General features: G+C 40.4%; 1 long non-coding RNA gene across 1 annotated transcript in view; it reads right to left on the reverse strand.

The window, feature by feature from the left end:
- LOC134587360 (uncharacterized) overlaps nucleotides 1-17,929 on the reverse strand; it is a 748,302-nt gene that overhangs the window by 699,288 nt on the left and 31,085 nt on the right. The window contains exon 2 of the long non-coding RNA XR_010086628.1: nucleotides 4,624-4,723. This is a non-coding gene — a long non-coding RNA (uncharacterized LOC134587360). The remainder of the gene's footprint in view (nucleotides 1-4,623; nucleotides 4,724-17,929) is intronic.

Raw genomic sequence — 17,929 nt, forward strand, 5'->3', positions numbered from 1 at the left:
AAAAATTGCAGTCATTTTCTCCTCCACAGAGTCACCATGAGGTGAATAAGAAACCTATCTGTAAGTTGTGGGCGCAGGTACGGTGGGGACTGTTGTAACATTGACTACTCAGCCGAAATCCCTACTGTGCATGGAGATGCAGGCGGACTCTGCTTCCACACATATCTATGAGTCAGAAATGCTAGAGACTGAGACTCCTGGGGTTTGGAGCCAGGCTTGGGCCCTAGAGATGCCTTTTACATAGCCTATCAAGAAGGCGGCTGCTGCTTTAGGGAGACATTTAGGGATCTACGTGCAGTGCTAACGCAGGCCAGATCAAGCTGCAAGTTACAATTAATGTGGAACTACCTGCCAAGAGGCTAGCTGCCATCCTGCAGATTGGGAATGGGATGAGATTTATTCCTAGCTAACATCATGTGCAGTATGATTTTCAAAATCAAATATGAGTTTGCTTGTATTCCATGGTATTTGTTTATTAACTTGCATCGCTGCTCTCTTCGATGCCCCGTGACCCCGTCTATCACATTATCTCATTTTTGAAGCATTTCACATTCTACCAAATGTATATTTTGTTATCTGTGCTGCCTCTGTGAATGTGGTGCATTACTGCCTGCTTTATGTTTATTATTATTTTATTTGAAAAATCTCTCACATTGCAATTTTCATGCATATTTGTTTCCTGCTGTGTCTATGAATAAGTGTTGCATTATGTGACTTATCACTCTTGTGATGTGAGAAACAAAATAAAATGTATAAAATCACAAGGAAGTATTTAAATTACACTTTGAAAGTCATTTGTTAATACTGTGGCTAAAATATTGCTAATATTTTATTTCATCCAACGGTACCAAAATAAACATTTATGTCATTTAATGGCTGTTTTTATTTCATCTTATCAGGAATCTCCTGTGGTGGTGCCAGTACTTTGATAAGCGACCTCGATTTTGTTTGTCTTCTGTAAATGAAGTTTTTGGTGTAGAATGATACATTGGGTAATATGATGGTAACAATGTTGTTCAGTAGAGCATAATAAATTATTATTTGTAATGTTTAGAAACATGTTCCCACTTCCAAACAAAATGTATTAATTTCCTTTTATTCTTTCCCATCAGATAAAAATGTAATGGTGGAAATATTGCTTGTTGGAAGCAATCCAGGATACAATATACAATCCATACAATTCCTAATTACACCTCATAACAAGTCACTATAATTTTTACACCATTTAATTTTGTCAAGTGGCTTTGAGCATGTCCTCAAAAAACTCTTCTTGGGTAAATAAGATCTAGAATTTAGAATTGGTCAGTACTAAGTATTAAGTACTAAGCTCCGATAAATGTGAATTTTGAAATAATCGATCTTCATTTCTAAAGTCATTATTTCTAATGAATGCTGTCTTAGGAGTCCCTGGAAGGGGTAAGAAAATCTATCATACAACATTGGATACAACAACAAACCCCAACCATGCATTTCACGTGGAGTGGTTGGAAACATATAAACAGGAAGAAAGACTGACAACAACAAAAGTTTTACTTAATTTGGAAAAAAAAAAAATGTTATTCCTGTGAACCCTCTGTACAACAGAAAATTCAGCAAAGCTTCCGATATACACATTCAAACTTATTCAAAACTTTATTTAATACTCCTTCTATTGGTATATAGTCTTTAAATTATGTTGTTATATGTACGGTGTAGCAAAACATTTCCAACCAATGCATGTGAAATGCATGTTAGGACTTGGAATGGAAGAAGCTCAACTTTAGAGCGGAATTCTCAAACTTTGACACCTGGGATAATTACATCGGGATAATTCACTAAAGTGAGCATTCAAATAATAATAATTCGAATTTAACCCCTTAAGGACACATGACATGTGTGACATGTCATGATTCCCTTTTATTCCAGAAGTTTGGTCCTTAAGGGGTTAAGTTCACAATAGCCAAACTGCAAAATCTCTCTGTTACTTGCTAAATGGTTACTTACTAAAGTTAGACTTCAAAATGAATTTTAAAGTTAAGGTAGCAATAGCAGATTAGGAAAAATTCTCAGATATGCTTCCAGTTTGGCTATCCTGGCCTTGCATTTAAAATTTACTTTGAATTCTTCAACAACAGTGTCAGTCTGTACAATTAGTGGCTAAGGTCAACCAGCAATAAATGCACTGCATGCAGCACCCTAAGAAAAAAAAGCACACAGACCTAATAATGGTGTTATACAAATGTCCAAGATTTTATTATTATATGGATTCGAACATATTTGTAAAATATTTACATACATAAACCTAGCTAGATTATCCTTATCCGTCGTATTGTATTATTGTTTAGTTTGAGCGAGTGCCATATATCTGAAATACTATTACGTTTTGTCACTGGTTAAGCAACATTTAAAACCTCAGTAATGCCAAGAATGAAAAAGCAGGTTCTTAATAATCAACACATCTGTAAGTAAGTTGAAATCAGCTTTAAAAGACAGAGTGAGCAGTCTGTAAGCCACTGTTAACCCTGGGTTTAAACTGCAGGTTTAGAAGTTGAGGTCTCTAACATTCTAAGAACTAGCAAACATTTTATAATTTGCTATTTTGAATGAAATAAATATGTGATTGTTTGCCAAGCTTTATTCTGCTTACAGTATGTTCTGATTATTAACATTTCAATATGTTAAAGGGACATTCCACTGTCTAAATGAGCCAAAGAGTAGAAATGACTGTTTATTATATATACCCCCAATTAATACATGCATGAATTTTTCATGCATGTATTCGTTGAGTGTATATCCTAAAAGAGCTAGCAAAAGCTGTAGTTCTTATTTACTGCAGCCTTCACAAGCCCTCCTCTTTTTAGCCAACCAGAGTCTTCTAATTGAGAAGTTGTGAAGCTCTCCATCTGTGCACAGTGCATCTGACACTTGTGCTAGCTCAAGGGAGCTAACGGATGCAGCAAGAAACATCCCTGCTGTTTGATTGCTTCATTCATTTTTTATAACTTTTGTAGGTGGGATCCTCCTCACCCTTAACCCCTTACGGACACATGACATGTGTGACATGTCATGATTCCCTTTTATTCCAGAAGTTTGGTCCTTAAGGGGTTAAAGCACTTCATCAAGTGAACTGCTTTATAGGTGTAGGCCAGGGGGTCATTCAGGGGTCAAGTCCTGGGGAATAAAGTGTGGGAACTCACCCACAAAGTTCCACCCCCCATACCCCCCCCCCAAAAAACACTTGTATGCATATATAAATGCGTACACATACACACACTCAGGTGCACACATACACTCACAGACACACACTCACAGACACACACACACATACACATGCACTCACAGACACACACACACACTCAAAGACACACACACACATACACATGCACTCACAGACACACACACACATACACTCACAGACACAAACACACATGCACTCACAGACACACACACATGGACACACACACATGCACTCACAGACACACACTCACAGACACGCACAGACACACACACACACACATGCACTCACAGACACACACACATGCACTCACAGACACACACACACACACACATACACTCACAAACACACTCACAGACACACACACACATACACTCACAGACACACAAATTATTCATATATTTTTTTTTAAATTCAAAAATGTCCACCCAGCCTCCCTACCTGGAGAGCTGGCGTGGACCTGTCCCTGGGGTCCAGTGGGGCTTCAGTGCGGTGGGCGCCTGTCTCCATATCAGACGCGTCGAGGGAGCTGTGTTCTCTCGCCGCGCGGGCTGTCTACTGATGCAGGGAGCCGGAATATGACATCATATTCCGGCTCCCTGCATCATATAAATTTAAAAATGTCCACCCAGCCTCCCTACCTGGAGAGCTGGCGTGGACCTGTCCCTGGGGTCCAGTGGGGCTTCAGTGCGGTGGGTGCCTGTCTCCATATCAGACGCGGCGAGGGAGCTGTGTCCTCTCGCCGCACGGGCTGTCTACTGATGCAGGGAGCCGGAATATGATGTCATATTCCGGCTCCCTGCATCAGCATACGGCGCGCGGCGAGAGGGAGCAGACAGGACACAGCGCCCTTGCCGCGTCTGGTATGGAGACAGGCGCCCGCCGGGGGGGTCCATCAGCCACCTCTTGGGCACCCCCATGACAGTGGGAACACGGGGGGCATTTGGGGGCGGCATTTTTTGCCGCCCCCTGGGTGCCTGCAGGACCACAAACGGGAACGGTGTTCCTGCTCTAAAAAAAAGTGCAGGAACGCCGTTCCCACGCGTCCCTGCAGGACTCGAGCCCTGGGGTCATTTAAGTATTTCTCATGTAATTTATTTTTGTGTAAGATGGTTTTAGTTATTTTTTAGAACTTCCCCTTGGAAATAAACATTTTCTCCGAGCCTCTGACAATGTCCAGGAAGAAGATCAGTAAGGCTAAGCAGTTGTGTACTTTATCTCAATAATAATTTAAAATGGTGCACATGCTAAAAAACAATGTGTATTTCACTTTCAAGTTACAAATACATTTAGCGCTCAAGGAGAGATTAACATTGAACCATTCTGCAATATGTTGCTCATACCTGCAGTACTGAAATGGTTAATAGCAGTGTTATCAAATAAGTACAGCGAGGTGTACATTCACTAACCCGTTGATTGTTTCTTGGTCCAATTCTCTGGAGTCATATAGAAAGCAAGGCTCCATGATTGTAAGCCCTGTAGTTGGTGCGTGTAATATTATTTAGCAACCTAGGAAAAATGACATTTTTTAAATTAGTATAAACACTATATAGTGATTTTTACAGATATTTGTATTTTTATGGTTACTATATATACTGTATGCATTTGTGTTTAGTCTGGATTTGTAGATTTGTAGGTATATTTTTATTCACATTGGAGGTTATGTACACATTTTAGAACAATGTCAATGAAGGTATGGACTTTGATTACTTGGACAAAAAGAGAGGCAGGTTATTAAAGGAACACTATAGTCACTTAAACACCTTTAGCTTAATAAAGCAGTTGTAGTGTATAGATCATGCAGCTCAGGTTTTACTGCACAATTCACTGCCATTTAGGAGTTAAATCACTTTGTTTCTGTTTATGCAGCCCTTGGCACACCTCACCTGGCTATGATTGACACAACCTGCATGAAAACCAAATAGTTTCACTTTCAATCAGATGTAATTTACCTTAACCCCTTAAGGACCAAACTTCTGGAATAAAGGGGAATTATGACGTGTCAGACATGTCATGTGTCCTTAAGGGGTTAAACTATTTTGTATTTCTCTTTAAATTGAACTTTATTCACATACAATAGGCTCTTGCAGGGTCTAGCAAGCTATTAACATAGCAGGGGATAAGAAAATCTAAATTAAACAGAACTTGCAATAAAGAAAGGATAAACTTTAGATGACTATTTACAGGAAGTGTTTAGGAAGGCTGTGCAAGTCACATGCAGGGAGGCGTGACTAGGGTTCATTAACAACGTTATTTAACTCCTAAATGGCAGAGAATTGAGAAGTTAGGCTGCAGGGGCATGTTCTATACACCAAAACTGCTTCACTAAGCTAAAGTTGTTTTGGTGACTATAGTGTCCCTTTAAATAGAATGGTTTGATATTAGAGACTCCCCCCTATGAGGTTATTCCAAAGTATGTTTATGTGCCATTTTTTATTATTATTATTATTATTATTATTAATAATAATAAAGCCCCAACAAATTCCTGTACAATAGGTGGACTAACAGACAAGTATTTGAAACAAGATGAGCTGTATACACAGAGACAGAGTGGAGATGATACTGCAAAAAAAAGATTACATTCTAGAGGGAGTGGGGTAAAGTGACATGAGGTAAAGGTAGGATGTATGTCATGTACGGGAAAAAGTAGGTTCATAGAATAGTTTACAGTGAAGGGTTAGTTTATTGGATGACACAGTTGCAGGAAATGAAGCAGGGTGAGTTACCAAGGTACGGGGAGGGAAAGCTATTAACAGATAGGTAGAAGCTGCAGTATGTATTTGTAAACAGGCACCAAGATTTTAAATTGAGCCCTACATTTTACAAAGGGGTGGGGCATGGGAGGTTAGGGCAGACAGGAAGATGAATTGCATTCATTATAAACTGTCACTGGGCAAGCTGGGAACATGTAAGACCACTGAAAAAAAAATATTCGGTGTTAGATAGGGGCGGATGTGAGCAATGTTTTTGACATGGAGGCGGCACGGTTTGTCAAGTGACTGCACATGAGGGGTGAAAGAAAAGGTGGGGGTCAAAGAGAACACCTAGGCAGCGAGCCTCAGAGGTAGAGATGATGGTAGTGACAATGACTTGAGGGAGACAGACATGGAAGTAGCAACACTTGAGGGAGGAAAGATGAGAAGTTCTGTTTTGGACAGGTTGAGCAGCCATCCAGTTGGAAATAGCAGAGAGGCAGTCAGGTACCAGATTCACAAGGGAAGGCAAGAGATCATTAGAGGACAGAAAGATTTGCATGTCATCCGCTTGGAAGTGATATTGGAAATCAAAAGATCTGATGAGTTTATCAAGTGAGGCATTATAGATCTAGATCAGGGGTAGGCAACCTTTTAGCAGCACTGTACCGATATAGGATTGTGATGTCCGGTAGTGTGCCGGTCATATTTTTTTTTAAGTTGAAGTCTGTATGCTGCCGTTTTCTGCTTGTTATTTATACTGTAATTGCTTTGTATCTTTATATTTGTGAATATATGAGCTATTATATTATATATGTTCAGGAGTAGTTTGGTATCGTGTATGATACATATGAATGCGGGCTGTGTATGGGGGCTGCTTGTGGAATTGTGTGTGTGGATGGATAAGTCACATTGTGTGTGTATGTGTGGGGGCTGTTTGGGGTATTGCATGTGAGAGGCTGCATGTGGGGTTGTGTGCATGTATGTGGATTGTTAGTGGGTTACGTTTGTGCGGATTGTGTGTATGTTTGTTTGTGGGCTGTTCGTATTATTTGTATGAGGGGATCATTATTGTGCATTTCTGTGTATATCTAGCAGTGTGGGTGGCTTCCCTGGGTTCCAGTGGGGGCCAGGTTGGCCAGGTACAGGTCAAGGACAGGAGCTGCAACAGCAGCTGCAGGCTGCTCTACTACAGTGTGGATTCCCATTTACAAGTGCTGGGAGGAAGAGATCTGAGATAGTTATCTGACATCACTTCCTCTACGTGCTGCAATGCATAAATTGAGGATTGTCCTTCACCACCTTTTCATATTAGCAGATATCTGAAGTTTCGCTGGGACTCCTGATAGGCCAGAGCCTGTTTGGCTCTAGCAGCCTTGAGTGCCGTGCAAAGACACCTTGAGTGCCGTGCATGGCACTAGTGCCGTAGGTTGCCTACCCCTGATCTAGATCAATGACACCAAGGGCAGAACCTTAAAGGAACATCGACAGAGAGGGGTATGGAAGATGAGAAGAAGTTGTTGATGATCAACAGTTTTGAAAGTAGCAGAAAGGTCGAGGCAAATTAGAAGAGAGTAGTGACCACAGGATTTAGCAGCAATAAAATTATTGGATACTTTGGTCAGGGCCGTTTCGACAGAGTGACGAGCACAGAATCCAGCAGAGAGTTGGATTCAAGGAAGTCTGCCAATCTAAAATACACAACTCTCTAGAGGATCTTGATGGAAAACAAAAATAAGGCGGTAGTTGAATAGGGAGTTAGGGTCAATCAAGGTCGGGCTTTCTTAGAATCGGGGTGATGGTTGTGTGATCACCTTTAATCTCCACAAAGAGATGGTCAGTAACCTAAACAGCCACTTCTGGACTATAGTGTCAGGAATGCATGATTGTATTCCTGGCACTATAGTGTTCATTTAAGGATGTTTTTTTTAGTTTCTGAAAGTATTGGGAGTTGAACAGAAATATCAGTGTTCTGTAATATACACAATGTCATAAGTAGTCAGTTGATCTATGGGGTGATCCTAGGATAACTAGGTGGTAACTTATATGGGGGGGGAGGAGTGACGTATAATTTATACACTTGATATATACAGTTTATACACTATGATGGCTAGATTCTACATTGGGAGGGGATCTTCTTATATTGTTTGCTTTTATAGGCAGTAATTCTGGAAATTGTCAATGATGTGCATCACCGTGATTGGTCAGATCATGTCCATATTGTTTGGCAGTGAGTCATTAAGCAACCAAAGCCTCTGCCTCTTGCTGGGAAATCTGTGGATAAAATTATCATGACTGTGGAGTGTCTGATCACAAGATGTGTCCTTCGAAGGCTTTGTTGTTAAATTCTAATGTAGCACTATTTAATAGACAAATTTCTATCCGAGTATAGGTGTGTGGGCTGCTGATTGGACTTTGTAACCTTGAACATCTGGATTAAAGCAACATTGCACATTATTTAATGATATAAGGATCTCTAGGAATTTTGAGTGCTGTGTTATGATCATAGCATTTGATATTTTCTAAAGACTGAGATCTTCTGACAAGGGAGGAAAATTGTTTTGTATTGATAAAATGAACATTTGCAAAAGCAAATATTATATCATTCAAAATGCCAATAAGCAAGGCCCACTCCTTAAGAATAAAATATTAGGAATAAATGAGAATGAATAAATGTGGTGAGACATTTAGTTTTGTCAATGATTCTTTAATGTGATTTAAAAAAAAATGTATGTGGGTTAGAATGTGTCTGGGCGCAGAATTCAGAGCTTCCTGTAGCAGTATATTTTCAGAGATCAATGTAATGTTAACAGTAAGTGTTAATGGCATTTAGAAACACTGCTAATCTTTCCCACTAGGTGGAGCACTCGTCCTATGTTTAAAAAGTATTTCATATCACTGTTAAAAACGTAGCATAAAAAATGGCGAGCATTAAAGGGATACTATAGTCACCCAGGCAACTTCAGCTCAATGAAGTGGTCTGGGTGCCAGGTCCCCCCAGGTTTTAACCCTTCAGATGTAAACATAGCAGTTTCAGAGAAAATCGCATCCAGCGTGCAGAACGTCTATAGGAAAGCATTGCCACGCTCTTGCCGCGCATGCGCATTCCACTCCACTCGGGAGCTGACGTCAGCGGAGGAGGAGAGGTCACCAGCGCCGCAGGAGCACGGCGGTGTGTTAAGGTAAGTGGCTGAAGGGGTTCTAACTCCTTAAGCCCAGCGGGAGGGAGACCCTGAGGGTGGGGGGGACCTAAGGGTTATATAGTGTCAGGAATAGAGTTTGTTTTCCCGACGCTATAGTGATCCTTTAATATACAGACACTGTAATTATGCTGCACTTGAGGATTTATAGTGCCATTACAATGTTTACAATAGAATATGTAATAACAATATAAACTACAGCAGTATAATATTTACTTCACAAATGTAGTTCAATCATGTACCTCCTAACTATCATGGTTACTTGATAATGTTTTAGTCCATGGAAAGGCTGTATGACTAGGTTGTAAGCTCGTTTGAGCAGTGTCCTCACCAATCTAATGTTCCTTTAACATGTTGTGATTTCATTCTCATTTATTGTTAAATCTCCCCTTTGGCGAAAAAATGTGGAAAGTCCCTTGAATGAATACTACAAGAATTGCAATTATCTCTAAAACACCATTTTATCACAGAAAAAAAATCAATCTCTACGTAATTCTGGGTGAGTCTCCTCACAGCTTCATTACATCTCCTGTGAAATCGTCATTGCTAATGACTTTGGTCCAATCAGATCAGAAGCATTGAGATACATACACCAATAAAGAAGCACTCACTTCCGTTTTGAACTCTCCCGGCTGTCTGCTTGACAGCAAATACACCATAAACTTGTAACCTAGTTTGGAGTGCTTCCCAACATTTAACACTAACTACCTCCTGAGGGCAACTGTAATTCTAGTGGTGACATTGAAATCTGTACCAAATGTACTGCAACTATGTTGCATGTTTGAGAGAATAATGACATTACAGCATTGCTCAAATAAGTCTAAAATTCATTTAAGCATAGCATTTTAAATGCATTATATTTAATGGTCGCCACTAGAAATGTAGCCTGTCTATAAGGCTTCCATGGCAATGCAGGTACTGTGAGTCCAGTGTTTAAATTACCCACCAAAGACAATGCAATCCAGCTAACCTAAAGCATTTCTTTCAATGCCGGTGAACGTGCAGTTAGCCATACTGATTCCGCTTTCTCCCCTTTCCAGATTCATGTAAAGGACCCATAATGCAACATTGGAGTCTGAAGGTACATACTCGGGCACCATGAATGTGATACATGCAGCACACAAATCAGTGGATCAGGGAAGACATTGATGATGATTCCTCTCCCCTGTTCATTTAAGAGCTCTTGTTGTGTTTACCAGATGGTTATCTAATTCTAAAGAATTTTATCTTTGTGCACACTTAAGTTATCATTAAGTATGATCCGGAACAGTATGTACTCGTTACTAATACAACATTGCATAAGTTACTTGTTGTAGATACAAATTCAGCATAGGCTACCGTTTGCTTTTAAAGGATTTGTTTAAGAACTAAAACCACTTCAGCTTAATAAAGTGGTTTTGGTGCATAGAATATGTCCCTGCAGTCTCACCACTTTGTTTTCTGCCATTAAGGAGTTATCTATTTCTGCAGCCTTAGCTACACCTCTCTCCTGGCTTTCAATCACACAGCCTACATGAACATTTTCTAAACAGAGAGATCAGTTTCAACATTGTGGAGTTATTCACTAAAATGAGAATTGAAAGCGAGTGCAGAATGAATTTTAAATTAAAAGTCAGTGTGACCGTACAGTACATATCGCTAGCTTAGAGATTTCTTCCGGTTTGGTTAATTTGAGTTTACATTTGAAATTCACTTTGAATTCACACTTTTCTGAATAACCCAAAGTAAGTACCAGTGCTTACGTGAGGACCTACAAGGGATGGTGGGTTCCTCTTATCGTCCTGATCAGAGCTTTAAAGCACTTACAGCTCAGTTACTAGCTAATTGCAAGTCAATTCTGGGGGGGAAAAACTTTGTTTCTTGCCAGCAGCTTCCTGTGTGAGATAAGAGAAAGATCTCACACAAAGAGTAAAGAAAAGTCAACAACATTTGGCACTTTTGCACAATATTATTGTATTTTATATTTTCCACATAATATGTCAAATATATAGTATTTCATTTTTTCATAATGTTATATGTGTATCATATATTTTTACTTATGTTTTTAATTCCTCCCAATGTGTTGGGTAATATTCACTAAGCTAATATTTTAAACAATGTTCGTAGTATGCTAAATATAAGGAAGTTTGTGCTGGGCAAAGAGGGAGCAGATAAGCATACCTGCCCAAGTAAAGCAGGATTTTAGGCAGCTAGAAGAGGAATTTTGAAAAACAAAAAAATCTGCATATACTTGTTAAGAAAATATTAATACATTTCAAATCCCTTTAAACTACCAGAGGACCTATGCTTGTTTCAGGCCATAAGATCACATAGCCAGAGGCCTGTCCTGTCATCCAATGTTGTCTGTTGACTATTTACTTCCACAGTAATACAATCTGTAACTGCTAGGTGGCGATACAGGACATCTCTAAACTAACTGACTGCTCAAGTTATTACATTTTCCAAATACAATACAGGCATATATTAACATTAACATAAACTGAAATTAAAATGATGTTTGCTGACAAACAGATTCAAAATTTTGGCCCAAATTAGATAGATTTTTTTTTTCCAATGTGAATTAAATTTAGCTTGACTTTAAATGAATCTGCAATTTCCTTGTCAACTTTTCAGTTTATTGAAGTAACTCTATTATGTTTTAACACATATGCACAAGTGAAAAATGTAAAAACCTACACAAGAATTGGAACATAACATACAAGTTTTAAATAGCTTATAGATACAATACGTTATATGAATGTGTGTAAAATAAGGAATATCCCCTAACACCATAACTACTACAGCACAATATAGTGGTCATGGTCCCAGTTCTTAGTACCCGCCCAGAATAAGTAGTCAAACCATTTGAAAAATGTCTGACAAGTTACCTGGAGTCCACTGGCTGCAGGTCACTTCTTCCTCTGGAGCCCTGCAGCTTTGAGCTCATTGGCTGAGAGTGTCAGTTCAGTGTTCTCACCTAAGCTCTGTGTTGCAGCTAACAGACTGCACAGGAGGTGGTGTCCCCAGCAGACCCCTGGTAAGTTGTCAAACTGATCACAAGCAGTGTGACTACATACACTGAAAGGGCGCCAGGGTACTACAGGCACCATAACTAATACAGCAATGTGTAGTAGTTATGGTGCTTCAGGCAACTAACAAATGATGAACAGCATTCCTATTCATATATAGGAATTTTGACATATGAAGGGGGGGCGGGGCCGGGCCACCGAGCTGGACGGTCGCAGGCAAGCAGAGCTCCTGCAACTTCAGACTTAAAACGCCCCAAAACTAAGTTTTTACGAAGAAAAGCAGACCGACAGTATTGGTACCTGCAACAGGGGGACTGCTGGATCCAGGGAGAGGCTGGTTTACGAGCTACAGTCCCCTGGAGGAGAGATCCTTGATCTGAGGCCTTTTCCGGCGGTGAGTGGGGCAGACGGCCGCTGCCCCACTATCCTGCTACACAGCGCCCAACCTGAGACGGGAATCTGGACGGACTCGGCCCCGTTCCCCCCCTTATGGACCGGGGGGGTGATCCCGGTCCTCACCCTGGAGCTTAGTCCGGGAAGCTGCAGCCGAAGCTGGGGGGTCACCCCGCCAGACCTAAGATGGCAGACGCCACGTGCGTAAGACACTGAGGGAGGACCAGCACCCAATAACGGAGCCCATGACTAGCAACGCGGCTCCTGCCTCTAAAATCGGCTAAGCCATAAAGCGGGACTCTTATCACTCACCCTTGCAGCCAATTGATCCTGCAACGACAACGGTGGCGCGGGGGGATAGAGGTAATCCACGCATGGAGTATCACCGCCTGAAACAGACTGCGAGCAGATGGACATCTCACTCACCTTTCGTCCAGCCTGCTGCCCAGCGACCTCACGCAAGTAACACTGAACCTCCCATCACGGCTGACCCAGACCCTCGAAGGTCCAACCACACCATAAAGCAGCTGCAGCCCCTGAGACGCCAGTGCGCAACCCACAGAGCAGCAGGGCTGGACAGTGGTCAGATGCCTGCTCCCCCACTACATCGAACGAGCTGAAATGGTACCGGTCGACGGTGGGACTCCCCCTCCGAGAACGGTCTCAAGACCACCAAGATGGCGGTCCCCCGCGGGGACAAAACGCATAGCCCGGGCTGGCATGGGTGATAACAACAACGACAGTAGTACAGCGACTGATGATAATACTAAAGTAACTGATGATAGTACTAAAGCGACAAATGTTAGTATTAAAGTGACTGATGAGAGCACTAAAGCGACTGACAATAGCATTAAAGCGACCGTTAATAGCCTGAAAGCGACTAACAGAAATCTAGCATGACCATCATTTACAATGCCTAGGCCCTAACATGTCTATACAGCTACTAAAGTCCTAACGTGCGACATCTGTACAACTAGTATAGACTCTGACCAAGCCTCATTACCGTATAAATCTATTGTGAAAAGCTGAACTTAAGCTGAATATAACATAAAAATTGTGCCTGTTAATCTCTGGTCCCGCATGTTTAGCGTGGAAAATGCTTGGGGATTGCCTTCGGGGCACCTCACGCCTATTTGTAATATTTATGCGCACTACCAAAATAAAGAATTAAAAAAAAAAAAAAATTGATACATATGAAGGTGTGTGTGGATGCATGCCTCCCAATTCTCCTAATTTCAGGGTTCTGTCCCGTTGTCCTCGGAAAGCACATTGCGAGTGTATCATTAGACACGTTCACGCTGTGCAGTGGGCAATATGACCATGCAGAGAGTGCTTTAGCAGCACCCCTTGCATGGTCCTCGACGTAGGGAAGACTTCCCAGCAGCAAAACAAAAAATCTACCTTTTATGCTGAAAATACTGCATTCTTAATGGGCCGACAAAACAACCCCCAAAAATATTCTGACAAACAAGCTTTAGTGGTTATGTTGCTTGAATTGCCCTAGACTCACCCCCCATTGTATGGAATCAAAATGTTTTAGGAGAATTGGACTTTGTACCTGGGGTTTGCAGAACGCCACCCTCCCTCTTCCACTACTTCCTATGTATAGCTGGAAACTCTCTAGCCGCGCTAAGCTTGGCGATATAGGGCTTAGCTCATTAGAAGTTCTAGCACACCGTAGGAAGTAGTGGAGATGGGGAGCATTGCCTGAAGGATCTCCGGTAAGAAGACTCCTTACTTAGTGGGGGTGCAACCAGTATAGCACCCTGTAGTGGTTATGGTGCTTGGAGTGTTCCTTTAATCAGCAGTCATCTGTATTCCCCGATTGGCTTGCAAGATTGGAATGGACTGGTGCAGAACACTACATTTAATGACAGACAGAAAAGCTCAACTCTGGCCAGAGTTAATTGGGTTCATATTGAAAATAGAAAGTAAAAAACAGGACAGACTGCCACCACACCTAGATATTGAAGGCTTACTTCAATAAGCATGTTATAAACTGCTCTAAGCTAGTCTTGCATCCACAGTAATTCTCTTTATAATATAGGAACACACTGCACCTGTTTAATGTAGAATTCAAAACATAAAGGTAGTTTCAATGTCAAAATTGTGTGCATCCACAATGCAGCGAGCAATGTATGTAACCATTTCTGAATTTACACAGCACATAAACAAAGATGAATTCAGCTTTTTTTTTCTCCCACGTATATCTCAATTTCACACTTTCATTGCAATCATTTCTGTTGTTTATGCTTCCTCTTTCATTCCCTTATATCCGTTATATTTTTATTATTTCATTTAAAGGAACACGGTCATCATTTTCGATTATTATTTAAAATTGCAGTTAACAGGGGGCAATCACCAGGTATCCCAAGAAGATTATTATTATTTCTAATTATTAGAACTCTCTTAGGAACTATCTTATGTAACATCAAGAAGAAAACGCCCTGGGTGAGGGTCTCACTTTACAGATATATTTAGGAAAGTTCTGTAAAATCCTTCTACAAGAGCAAAGTAATAAACTATAAAGATATGGTAAAGTACGCCAGTTAAGTTGTTCCATATTACTTGGAACTGCAGACCCTGCTGCGGAAGAACTTGCAGATGTTGAGATATAGACAAACTTGTTCATACTGAAATCTTCAAATTTGTGGTACAAAACTGCCCAAGACCAAGGGTCGGGAACCTACACGCGGTAAACATAATAAGGCATACCCCCTGCAATTTTCTTTTCTTAACTTTGCTCTTTCAGCTGTTTAGTAGATAGCTCCCTAATTTGATACTCTTGAATGTGACAATCCCACATAAGGATACCAAATTGCGGCACCATCTAGTATTATTAAAATTGTTTAGCTGTACGGATGAAGGCTGCCGTCCCTCCAAGTACAGACATGGCATTTGACTAATTTGGAAAAAGGTTGCTGACACTGCCCTAATTTCTTGGACATATTTGTTCTCCAAACCTTCTGAATTATTGATAACTTCTGAATATAACTTATTTATTAAAATGACCATCAACACTCCCTCGGGCTTCGGGGATATGAAGCTCATTAATCCCTTCCTGGGCCACAAATTTCTTTAACAAGCATAAGAAGCCAAGCGGCCTATATAAACCTCTCGGTGTTAATCACCTCCTGATATCTCTCTAACAGTAGGCAACTCCACAGCCATTCCTCAAAAAAAATACACGCAAATTCCAAGATAATAATTATTACCCACTGATCTAATATGTTCGTCTTGGATGGCTGTTATGGTTTATGCTTCCACGCATAGCAATGTGGACCGACCACACTTTACCGAATTATAAGTTTTAATATTATACTTAAAAATGTGCCACTTTCTCATGCCATGTATATGTATTACATTGATATTATTGCTTGCTTATGCTGTCGGGACAACGCAAGCTCTTGTGTTATCTTGTGCACAGAAAAAAAAAAAGAGAGAATTTGAAAAAAATCTTACTTTTATTTATTTATTTATTTATTTTTTTTATGTTATCAGTCGTACCATTGCTGGATGCTGGATGCTTTGTTATCCATTGCCAACACAAACAAAGATTTAAAAACATTTTTTTAAAAGTGTTACTTTCAACAAAAAATATTAACAAATATATTTAACACATAGGATAGCATACACTGATCAGTCACATTAAAACCAATGACAGGTGAAGCAAATAACATTGATTATATTGTTATAATGGCACCTGTTAAGAGGTGGGATACAACTATTTGTATTATTTGGTATTTGTTTCCAACTATTTGTATTATTTGGTATTTGTTTCCAACTATTTGTATTATTTGGTATTTGTTTCCAACTATTTGTATTATTTGGTATTTGTTTCCAACTATTTGCATTATTTGGTATTTGTTTCCAACTATTTGTATTATTTGGTATTTGTTTCCAACTATTTGTATTATTTGGTATTTGTTTCCAACTATTTGTATTATTTGGTATTTGTTTCCAACTATTTGCATTATTTGGTATTTGTTTCCAACTATTTGCATTATTTGGTATTTGTTTCCAACTATTTGTATTATTTGGTATTTGTTTCCAACTATTTGTATTATTTGGTATTTGTTTCCAACTATTTGTATTATTTGGTAAGGGGTGGGATATATTAGGCAGCAAATGAACAGTCAGTTCCTGACTTTCATGTGTTGGAAGCAGGAAAAATGGTTAAGCGAAAAAAGATCTGAGCGACTTTGACACGGGTCAAATAGTGATGACTAGACAACTGGGTAACAGCATTACCAAAATGGGGTGTTCCCAGTATGCCATGGTTAGTACTTACCAGAAATAGTGCAAGGAAGGACAATATGAAGAACCAACATCAGGGTCATGGGCTCCCCAAGGGTCAGTGAAGGCTAGCCCGTCTGGTCAGATCACACAGAAGAGCTACTGTAGCTCAAATTGCTGTAAAATGTAATGCTGGTCATGATAGAGAGTGTCATAATACATAGTGCATCACAGTTTGCTGTGTATGGGGATGTGAAGCAACAGACCATTCAGAGTACTCATGATGACCCCTGTCTACCACCGAAAGCACTTTCAATGGGACGTGAGCATCAGAACTAGACCATGGAGCAATGGAAGAAAGTTGCCAGGTCTGATGAATCACATTTTCTTTTAGATCAGGTGGATGGCCAGATGTATGAGCATCATTTACCTGAGAAAGAGATGACAGCAGGACACACTATGGGAAGAAGACAGGCCCGGGGGAGGCAGTGTTATGCTCTGGGCAATGTTCTGCTGGGAATCCTTGGGTCCTGGTATTCATGTGGATGTTACATTTCTACCTAACCTAAAGATTGTTGCCGTCCACGTACATCCCTTCATGGCAATGGTGTTCCCTGATGGAAGTGACCTGCTTCAGCAGGAGAATGCACCCTGCCACACTGCAAACATTGTTCAGGAATGCTTGGAGGAACATGATAAAAATGTCAAGGTATTACTATGGCCTTCAAATTCCCCAGATCGCATCTGTGGGATGTGCTGTTACAACAAATCTGACCCATGGAGACCCCACATCGCAACTTGCAGAAGTTAAAGGATCTTTCTGCCATATACCACAGAACACGTTCAAAAATCCTGTGTAACCCATGTCTTGATGCATAGGAGCTGTTTTGGCAGCATGAGAGGGACCTACACGATATTAGTCTGGTGGTTTTAATGTTGTGGCTGATCAGTGTACACTCAGTGTGTACCAAAGGGTTGATTAAATAAACCTGCTCCAGTGTTTAGTTTTCCCATGGTAATTTAAGAACTAGCTTTGCTCTGATTACAGGGCGGCTATAATGTTTATATGTAATCTACTGGTATAAACATGTTTGTTATTATTTGGCTTTATTTTAGCAAAACTGGGGATTGGAAAATGTTGCAGTAAAAGGATTGTTCCAACCAAAAAAAAAAAGGGTTTTCATA

This window comes from Pelobates fuscus, chromosome 2 (genome assembly GCF_036172605.1).
Source record: "Pelobates fuscus isolate aPelFus1 chromosome 2, aPelFus1.pri, whole genome shotgun sequence".
Lineage (NCBI taxonomy): Eukaryota > Metazoa > Chordata > Amphibia > Anura > Pelobatidae > Pelobates > Pelobates fuscus.